Source organism: Octopus bimaculoides, chromosome 21 (genome assembly GCF_046866305.1).
Source record: "Octopus bimaculoides isolate indiv1 chromosome 21, ASM4686630v1, whole genome shotgun sequence".
NCBI lineage: Eukaryota > Metazoa > Mollusca > Cephalopoda > Octopoda > Octopodidae > Octopus > Octopus bimaculoides.
This window is the reverse complement of record NC_142948.1, coordinates 16,005,503-16,016,128: the sequence shown is the minus strand read 5'-3', so window position 1 is coordinate 16,016,128 and position 10,626 is coordinate 16,005,503. Positions and strand designations below refer to the sequence as shown.

The 10,626-nt window shown below is 35.7% G+C and overlaps 1 long non-coding RNA gene across 1 annotated transcript in view; it reads left to right on the top strand.

Annotated features, from left to right (window-relative positions):
- LOC149131497 (uncharacterized) overlaps positions 1-10,626 on the top strand; it is a 206,924-nt gene that overhangs the window by 81,405 nt on the left and 114,893 nt on the right. The window lies entirely within an intron of this gene.

The following is a 10,626-nucleotide window of genomic DNA, read 5'->3' as shown; positions in this document are numbered from 1 at the left end:
TATCAAAATCAATATAATTGATTAAAACTCATGGAGATAAGTACCCCAGATCCACCCTCTATACCATATCCAATAAAAAAACCACTCAACTAATTGGCACAAAATCAGTTACAGACATCCTCCATTCTCTGGGCCACACATGTATTGTTTTCTCTAGATCTTTCAGCATCTACATCTATGTTGTTTTATACCTCAGAGATAGCTGGTTGCATGCTACATTCATTTAGGAAGTCTTGACTCACATGTCTTGACTTTTCTCATTACTAATGTTCTGTTTACCTCTCCAGATCTCATGCTAACCCGTGAATCAAGTCCTTCCTTTTCAAAACTTCACCCACTGGAATTCTTTCCAGATCTTTCTGCCAGTCAACGTTTTGCAACAGTTTAAGTATTGTTTCTACTAATATGCACAAGACCTGAAAATGTTTTAGAAGAGGGGGCTAGTTGATTACATTGATTCCCCAGTGTATAACTCATACTTATTTCATTGACCAGTGTTAAATGATTAGATAGAAGCCCTAATATCATCTAAAATCAAAAGGGTTAACATAAAGGAGTTTTATATTTGTTTTTGATGGTACAGTAATAAATTATAAAGGTGTTGACATTGGTAGAAGTTAAAATAAATTTGGTGGAAATGGTGATGTTGGAGGTAATAGTGATGGTGGTGGTGATGATGGCAATAATACTGGTGTAGTGATAAAGGTGATAGTAGTAGTAATGGTTATATTGGTGATAGTGGTGGTGGTGGTGGTGGTGGTGGTAGCCCATATATGTAACAGCATCCTCCTCCCAAATATAGTAGCAGTTCTTTGAGAGTCTTATCTAAACTTAGGGAATTAGTAGGTGGTAGTAATGATGGTGTAGTGGAGGTGATGGTAGTGTTGTATAAATGGTGATTGTTTTGGTAGGGGTGGTGGTGGTAGTGGTGGTGGAATGGTTGTACTGGTAGGGGTGGCAGTGGTGGAAGTGATGATGATATGAAGTGGGTGCAGTGGTAGTTAGAGTTGTGTTGATAATGCAATAAATTATTAAAATGTTCAAGTTACGCAAGTTAAGTTCGTTTGCAATATATAAGATACATTCTTGAGAACCACTAAAATGAGGATCAACTAAAACTACCTGCTGGCAATTGAAAGGGAAAAAAGGAAAAGAATACACAACTGCATCCACACACACACAACAGAAGACAATTAAACTCTTCAGTTCCATCTTCGTAAAAAAGTTATTTAAAATTGTAATTCAATAAGGCAGAGTATTGAATGCAGAAGGAAACAAAACTAAATCATGATCTAAGAATTCCGAGTTAAGAAAGTAGCAAAGAAAATATTGAAAAGATGAAAATTTGAAGAAATACACGATGACATAAAAAAGTAATGTAATTCACCCATTTTAAAAGAAAATGAGGACTGTAGAAATCTTTCCCATTGTTTTTACAATTTTAATGTTTTGTAATAATTTCTTTGTAAAATACAAAAAAAAAGTTCCTTTTTCTTTACAAATCTGTTAATGAAATTTAAGTCTTCACAATTTCTAGCCATTGTTAATTTACACCTTTTTTCTGTTTCTTTTCTATATAGCCATGAAAAAAAAAAACCCTCTCCCAAATATACACACATGTATATATATATATATATATATATATATATATATATATATACACACATATATATACACACACACACATATATAAGTATACATATATATATTTTTACACACACATATATATTATATATACACATACACACACACATATATATATTATGTAAAATAAAAGAAACAGAAGTGAGAGCAAAAAAAACTGTTAGCTATTTAAACAAAAGATGAGGATTCGCGTTAAAGACAGCGAAAGTGCATTCTTTTTCTTGAATAAAGTTAATTATAAAGATAGAAATATAAAATAAAAAAGGCAGAAAAAATAATGCGCGTTGTCTACCTCCTGAAAAAAAAAGTTGTTGTGTAAAAAAAAAATAAAAAAAAAATGAGTAAAAAAAAACAACAAATGTCATACTTGCTCTCGTCAAATGAAATGAAAATTAACTGTTTCTTTAATTATTTAATTTCATTTTTATTTTCAGGTAACAATTCACAACTTATTAAATGTTTCCATGTCATTCTATTTATTCAATTATTATTATTGCTTTTTTTATTATTTCTTTTATTTTTGCTATTATTATTATTATTATTGAAATCATCATCATCATCATCATTATTAAAAATTCAACTTTAAATAAATATATTTGCAATTATGTATTTGTGCATGTGTGTGTGTGTGTGTATATGTATGCCTGCACATATACATACATACACATATACATACATATATACTGTACATATATACTGTACATATACATACATACTTATGTGTACATACATATATATATGTATGTACACATAAGAATGTACATACATGCACATACACACATACACACACACACACACACACACACGATCAGGATTTCAATTATTCTTTGCTGGAATTGACATTTTTTGCCTGCATGCCTGTGCAGAGTATGTTTATGTGTGGTATGTTATATTCATTGAAAATTTTCTGATTGCCATCTCACTCTTCACATACACAATTAAATAAATAAAGGAAAATGAAAAACTCAGCAATATTCACAGAAATGAATAATAAGGAAGCTGAGGATACTTTAAACTGCTTTGATTAACGATGTTTTTTTTATCTTCCTGTTTTCCTTTTTTTTTTTCCTTTTCATATGTTCCTCAGTATGTTGTTCAGATATTATTGTTAATATTACAAAGTGTAACGATCTCTAAGTTTCTTGTTAAGTCACAAATAATCTCTTTCTGTTACACAACTTCAGAACTGCATTCACACCATAATACCTTGCCTATTTCCCTCCCACTCCTCTCTCTCTCTCTCTCTTTTGAACAATATATTTAGAAGCTATGGGTTTCATATAATAGGAGTGAAGGAGCTGCCCTCTGTTGTTCACTGTCTCTAACCAAAGTTCAGGACAACCATGGCCTTAGTAGATTCTGCCTCACCAGGTTACAGAGGATAAGACCACCCACCATCACCTCAGCAGGGAAGGAAAGCACTGCAGAGCGCTGGAGTGGCTGGACCATACCCACTTAAGACTCCAATAACAACAATCAGGTGAAAGGAATAATTGCACAGGCAATAGGGGCTAGCATAAGAACCACCTCAAAGAACCACATAGTAAAGCTTAACAGGAAGCTATTCATGCAGGTTCAAGGTTCAGCCATTGGTGTCAGTATAGCTGGAGATGTGGCTGGCCTCTTCATGACCTGGTGGGACAGAAAACTTAAACAATCCTTAGCTGAACAGTTCACAATTCTTCTACTTTACAGTAGGTATGCAGACGACATTAATATTCTAGTTAAGACCAACAGAAAATGAAGACAGGTGTATGAACAACAGGCAGGTGTATTAGTCTGACACTTGGGAAGAATGGAAAAGTCTTTAAGGTTTCGAGCCTACGCTCTTCGACAGAAAAGGCTGAGAGGGAAGAAAATGGAGAGAGGACGAAAAAAGTGTGTAGGGATAAATGGTTCAACACCTCTCAATAAGTTGTCATTTGGGCATTGATTCCAATGAGTTCATCTGCCAGGTTTATTTTTTGTCCTGCTGGGTGTCCAATGAAATCTACCCTCTTTACAAAGCAGGCTTGGTAGGGTTGCTAGTTCAGTCCCTAATGGCCTGACCATGCAACAGATTGTACTGGGTTACATGTTACCAGTAGTGCTCAAGTGTGACCTGAAATATACATATATACATACGTGCCTGGGCACCTGCCTATCTACCTATCTATTTATCCATTTACCAATCTGCCATATATATATATATATATATATATATATATATATATATATATATATATACACATACAGGCACAGGTGTGGCTGTGTGGTAAGATGCTTGTTTTCTAACCACATAGATCTGGAGTGAGCCCCACTGTGTGGCATTTAAGGCAAATGTCTTCTACTATAGCCTCTGACTGACCAAAGCCTTGTGAGTGGATTTGGCTGGCAGAAACTGAAAGAAGGCTGTCATATATATATGTATGTGTGTGTGTGTTTGTCCTCCTGCCACCACTTGACAACCGATGCTGGTGTGTTTATGCACACATAACTTAGTGATTCGGCAAAGAAGACTGATAGAATAACTACTAATCTTTTTATTGTCCACAGGAGGCTGAACATAGAGGGAACAAACAAGGACAGACAAAGGGATTAAATCGATTACATGGACTGCAGTGCGTAACTGGTACTTATTTAATCAACCCAGAACGTAAAGACAGACGAAATAGCGCTAAGCATTTCGCCCGGCATGCTAACGTTTCTATCAGCTTGCTGACTTATAGAATAAGTACCAGGCTTACGAGGAATATGTCCTGGGATCGATTTCTTTGACTAAAATCCTTTAAGGTGGTGCTCCAGCATGGCTGCAGTTGAATGACTGAAATGAGTAAAAGAATAAATGAATGCAGTAAAAAAATATAGGTATTGTATTACCAGCTAATATCAAGTTTAAACTTCACAACATGTGATGACAGATTTTATTTTAATTTTCTATACATACTTTAGTGTATACGTGTGAAGTCAATCTTACCATTTAACCATACTGTGTTCAATCTGAATGCTTTTATTAATATATATGATTATGTTATTTTTATATAATATTAATACATTCATTCCACATTTATTTCCTACATCAACGTAGGTTGGAGTGTATATTGATATAAACACTTGCATAGGATTGGCCAGATCTTGGTACTTAGGCCCAAACAAATAAACAAATGTTGTGAAATACATTATAGAATAAGATTATGTAAAGATAATGTAGTAATAGTTTAACTGAAAGTTGGCCTTGATTGAGTGGACATATCGCTAAATGTGCTCCATCCATGAGCTTCACTTGTCATTGAAACTGTTATTTAGACACAGACGAAGCCCTATTTAGTAGATCTATGATCAAATATGTCGCAACTTCAACAAAACCATATCATCATCATCATCACCATCATTGTCATTTAACGTTTCCTTTCCATACTGGTATGGTTTAGATGGTTCGAATGAAACTGGTAGGCTGAGGATCTGCACCAGACTGCAGTCTGATTTGGCAAGGGTTTCTACCATTGGATGCCCTTCCTAACACCAACCACCCCAAGAGTGTAATGGGTGTTTTTTACATGCCACTGGCATGGGTGCCAGTTACTTGACACCAGCATCAACCACAACTACAGCTTCACTTGGCTTGACGAGTCTTCCAAGCATGGCATATCACCAAAGGTCTCGGTCACTATTCTTATATTTGAATATTTGGGGCTGTAGGCGTGACTATTGTTGAGAAGCTTACTTCCCAGTTATTGGCCTGAAATTCAGTCTCACTCTGTGGTACTTAAGGCAAATGTTTTCTACTACAACCCTGGGCCAACCAAAGCATGAGAGTGGATCCATGTATATTTGACTATTTGGGATTGCAGACGTAGCAGTGTGGTTGAGAAACTTGCTTTCCAATCATTGGCCTTGGGTTCAATCCCTCTGTGCAGCACCTTGGGTATGTCTTCTATTACAGTCTCAATCTATCAAAGCCTTGAGAGTAGATTTGGTAGATGGGAGCTAAAAGAAGTTTGTCATATATATAGATCCATCTATCCATCTATCTATCTGTGTGTGTGTGTGTGTGCATTGTATATCATGTATACTTATTTATATATATACTAGCAGACATACTCGGCATTGCTCAGGATTTAAACGGCATAGTTTGTAAATATATTATAGTAAAGTTGAAACATGTGATACAGGGGAGTGCAGCATTGATGACAAAACATTTGTAGAGTAAATGAAGAGCTAATTTGACTGACATGTCATGTGTCTGTTTGGAAGATTCCAGACCCTAACCTTGTCATGAAAAAGTGGATGGTGGGTATGTGATTTTTGAATGCACCAAAAAGCTCTCAGTGGCTATACTCCCCTTTGCAGCTGTTGAAGCTACTGCTACCATGTTGAACAATCAGCAGACATAGGAACTACATCTATGGGATAAACTAAGCCTGTGGGCATGCTCATCATCATCATCATCATCATCATTTAACGTTCGTTTTCCATGCTGGTGTAGGTTGGATGGTTTCACCAGAGTTTGCAAGCTGGAGACTGCACCATGGTTTGAATGAAACTGGTAGGCTGAGGAGCTGCACCAGGTTCTAATCTGATTTGGCATGGTTTCTATGGCTGGATGCCCTTCCTAGCACCAACCACTCCAAGAGTGTAATGGGTGCTTTTTACCCATTCGGTTTGGTTTCTAGAGCTGGACACCCATTCTAATGCCAATCACTTTCAGTGTGTGCTAGGTGCTTTTAACATAGCACCAGCACGTATACACGCATGCACACACACACACACACACACACACACACACTCATACACACATGTATATTTATATATACACACATATGATCGTTTCCCCACAATTTTTATCTACCATTTTCACCCACAAGGCATTGGTTGACACATAGTTAAAGTTACATGCCCGCAGTGCTGCACAGTAGAACTGAACCTGAAGCACAATGGCTGCAAAGCAAGCTTCTTAACCACACAACCATGAAATATCTTTATTAAAATTCTAAATCTTTTTTTAACTACCATCTAGTAGCAAATAAAGTTATCAATATAATGAAACAACTAGTATTAACTTGAATATACGTGTCTCTAACAACATATGTTTAGTATTTCAATGAAATAATTCAAGAGACAGCATGCAAGCCAGACAATTGAGGTATTATCACTTGACAGCTAATTATCCTTGTTTTGTATTCCTCATTGTTATCAATGTGGTCATGATTGCATGAATTCAAGTCAAATTTGGCAATAAATAAGAAATAATAATTACATAACATCATACAGAAAGTATTATACAGAACAAGTGACATGGTGCATTACACGATTGCATTCCATACCTTCATATTTGATATTGTGTTGAATAACTGTAACTTTACCCTTGTATACACATGATAGTGGGTTGGATAAATTTATTGATTAATTGATTAACCCTGTCATGATTATATTTCTAATGACTAGGCTCCCTATGTTTCAATTAATTTTCGCTATCATGAAGAATATGGACAGGTTTACCGGTTTAGTAAAATAGCTGTCGTTATATATATATATATATATATATATATATATATATATATATATAATATGCTGGTCTTGATCAAAACCACAAATTCATTCAGGTTAAATGAGAGTTTTGATCAAGATATTAATTTAAATGTGAACACTTTAATGCAAATAGTCTTGGGTAGACTGGTGTCAAAAAGGTTAATCTGTTGTCAGTTTAAATCAATTGATATTTTATAGTCATCTCCAATATGCATTCATATTCTTCCCTGGACATATAACTTGGCATCCATAAGTTATATTTGTGGTTGCTGCAAATCCAGTTGTTATTTGTCCATCTTTATTCAATGCTTAACAATCTGTATTAATTTTTGTCCACTCTTGATTCTTGTGCTACTTCCATTTTGTCTTTATCATTGCTTATCGTTGATAGCATTCTTTCATTGTGTGTCTATTCCACTCAAAGTGGTTGTCTCATCCTCCTGCCTTTATTTTGTTTGCTTAGCTATTTATTTCTTTGTGTAATTATATTTGTCCTTTTTTTTTTATGCATACAGTATCTTGGGACTGTATTATCTAATATTTCCTTCCACATTTGAAAACTTACAGATATTTTCAAAGGAAGTTTTGGAGCTGTTATCAATAGAATAAGAAATTATGTAAACATTCTCACTTTAACTTTATGCAGCTTCCTGTGTTAATATATTAATACACACACAACACACACATACATGTATGTATAAGTAAGTATATATGTGTGCATGCACGTGTGTGTGTGTGTATATATATATATATATATATATATATATATATATATATATATATATATATATTGTCTCTGATCCAATCTCTCGAGAAATACGCTTACAAGACCTAAAAAAAACACTATTACAATGCCAATATCCCTCCACACTCATAGATTTTGGAATAAAACATGCCAAGGAACTTGACAAAAACACACTAAAAACCAACCAACACAATAACACACCCAACGCCCAAATACTTCCATACATCTCCACCCACAACCCCAAAAACATCCAAGCATACACCACAATCAAGTAAATCCTCCCCTTACTCAACACAGACCCGAAAATGAACAATGTCATCAATACACACAAAGTCCTTAAATGCAAAAGGCAACACAAATCTTTGAAAAAACTCTTAACCAATACCAAACTACATACACCACTTCCACCCCCATCAGTTAAAAAATGTGCACGCCCTAATTGTGGTACCTGCCCCTACCTACTTGAAGGCTCTGAATTTACCTTCAAACGACGAAAAAAGTTTAAAATCAAAACCAATTTCTCTTCTTCCTCTGGGAACCTCATTTATGTCCTCACATGCGCAGGTTGCCAACACTTCTATATTGGACAGACGAACCTCCCGTTGCATAGAAGAGTAGCAGTCCATAAAGAACAAATAAATCTCCCTCAATACCGCCAAATTCCACTCAGTTGCCACATAGACTCTTGTGCCAGAAACAAAGACATTTTCATTCTCCCTCTTCTTGAAAATTTGCAATGCAATGAGAGCCGGTTAGAAATCTATATTAAAATATGCTTTCAGTTTAGCATTCTGCCTTATTATTATTTGTCATTTTCCTATATATACATATAGGGGGAATAAAAGAGCTTTAGGGGCTAGCAGTCAATCATGACAGCTGGCTGGATAGAGGTAGTTAAACAGGAGAGCTAGGAAGTTGGGGAGATAATAAAGTATTGGAGATCCCAAAACGAAGGTGCGTGTGCGTGTGTATGTGAGAGTGTGTAAGTTTGTGTGTGTGGATAGGGGCTGGTGACCTTGATGTGTGCGTGAGTGTGTGCATCTGTAATGTGTAGGTGTGTGGTTGACGGTGTGGTTGCTGAGAAGTGGTCAGTGCTAGTGCATGCAGGGTGGTGTGATGTGGTGTGGTGGTGTGTGGTGGGGCAATGTTGGGGTGTAGTGTGGCAGTGTTGATGTGTGGGGATGCAAGGGTGGGGTGTGGGTTTCGGGTGAGGCTGTGGGTATGGTGGGGGTGGGATGTGCAGGTGTGGTGTGTGGATAGAGGGGGTAACGATGAAGGGAGAAGGTGGGTGGGAGTGAAGAGAGGAAGTAGATGTGAGATGAAGAGAGGAGAGAGGAGGAGAGTCAGGTGAAGAAGGAAGGCGAATTGAGTCCATGTAGCACAAAGGAGCAAAGAGAGAAGGTTAATTCCTGTTCATGGCGAAGGCGGGAGTTTGGATGGTCCCTGTGCAAAGACAATCCAAACACAGTCAGGTGCTGTAATGAATGACCGGTATATATATATATATATATATAATATATATATATAATCTGAGTACAAGATAGTTCACAGCATTGTTAGAAATAAGAGTTCAAATGGCTCAAGACCCACAGTAAATCACTGATACACACAGGTAAGTTCGAGAAAACAAGTATATAAAAAGCCAACTTACTGATAGTGAGTCAAAATTGTAAATGGGTTGCAGACATACTCATATCACATGATTTTGAACCTTGTGATAAGCATTTAGGCCTCATCAGTGAGTATTAGCGATGAGGGCTAAATATATTCACATTACCATGTGTGTCTTGACCATATGAATGTAGCGGCATATTCAAAATGATTGAAGTGAATAGAATTATAAAAAAAATATATAGGGCTATTATTATTAATAAAAAATAATAATGTAAGTGGCTAGCAAGCATAAAATAACCAAAAGTGTAAAATTATTAATTTATAATCAGGATACAAGATAGTACACAGCATTGTTAGAAATAAGAGTCCAAACAGCTCAAGAACCACAGTAAATCACTTATACACACTGGTGACCCTAGGCATTAATATTCATTGATGAGGACTAAGTGTTTATCACAAGGTTTGAAATCATGTGATATAAGTATGTCTGCAAACTCATTTTGCGATTTTCACTTACTATCAGTAAGTTGGCTTTTTATATAAGCATTTCCTCAAAATTCACCAGTGTGTATAAGTGATTTACTGTGGATCTTGAGCTTGGACTCTTATTTCTAGCAATGTTGTGTACTATCTTGTATCCTGATTATAAATTAATAATTTTACCTTTTTGGTTATTTTATGCTTGCAAGCCACTTATATTATTATTTTTTATTAATACAGTGCTCCCTTTTTATAAGGCGTCTCACTATACCACATTCTACATATAACGCGGATGGTTTGATGGACATCAAATAATTTGTCTTCTACTATAGCATTGAGGCATTGGGCTGACCAAAGCTTTGTGAGTGGATTTGGTAGAGAGAAACTGAAAGAAGACCATCATGTGTGTGTGTGTATATATATGTATATATTAATTAGAATTAAGGATTAACTCTATATATGACTTTATCAGGTAGTTAGTGTGTAATAACCAGTTAATGCAATAATTAATTGAGTACATAATTTTATAAGTATAATTATAAAGCTATATTAAGGGCAACTAGCAAGTGTTTCTACAGGCTAAGCCACATGCTAAAGGAAGATGTCAAATAGTGCTAAACTACCTTAAGTATCAC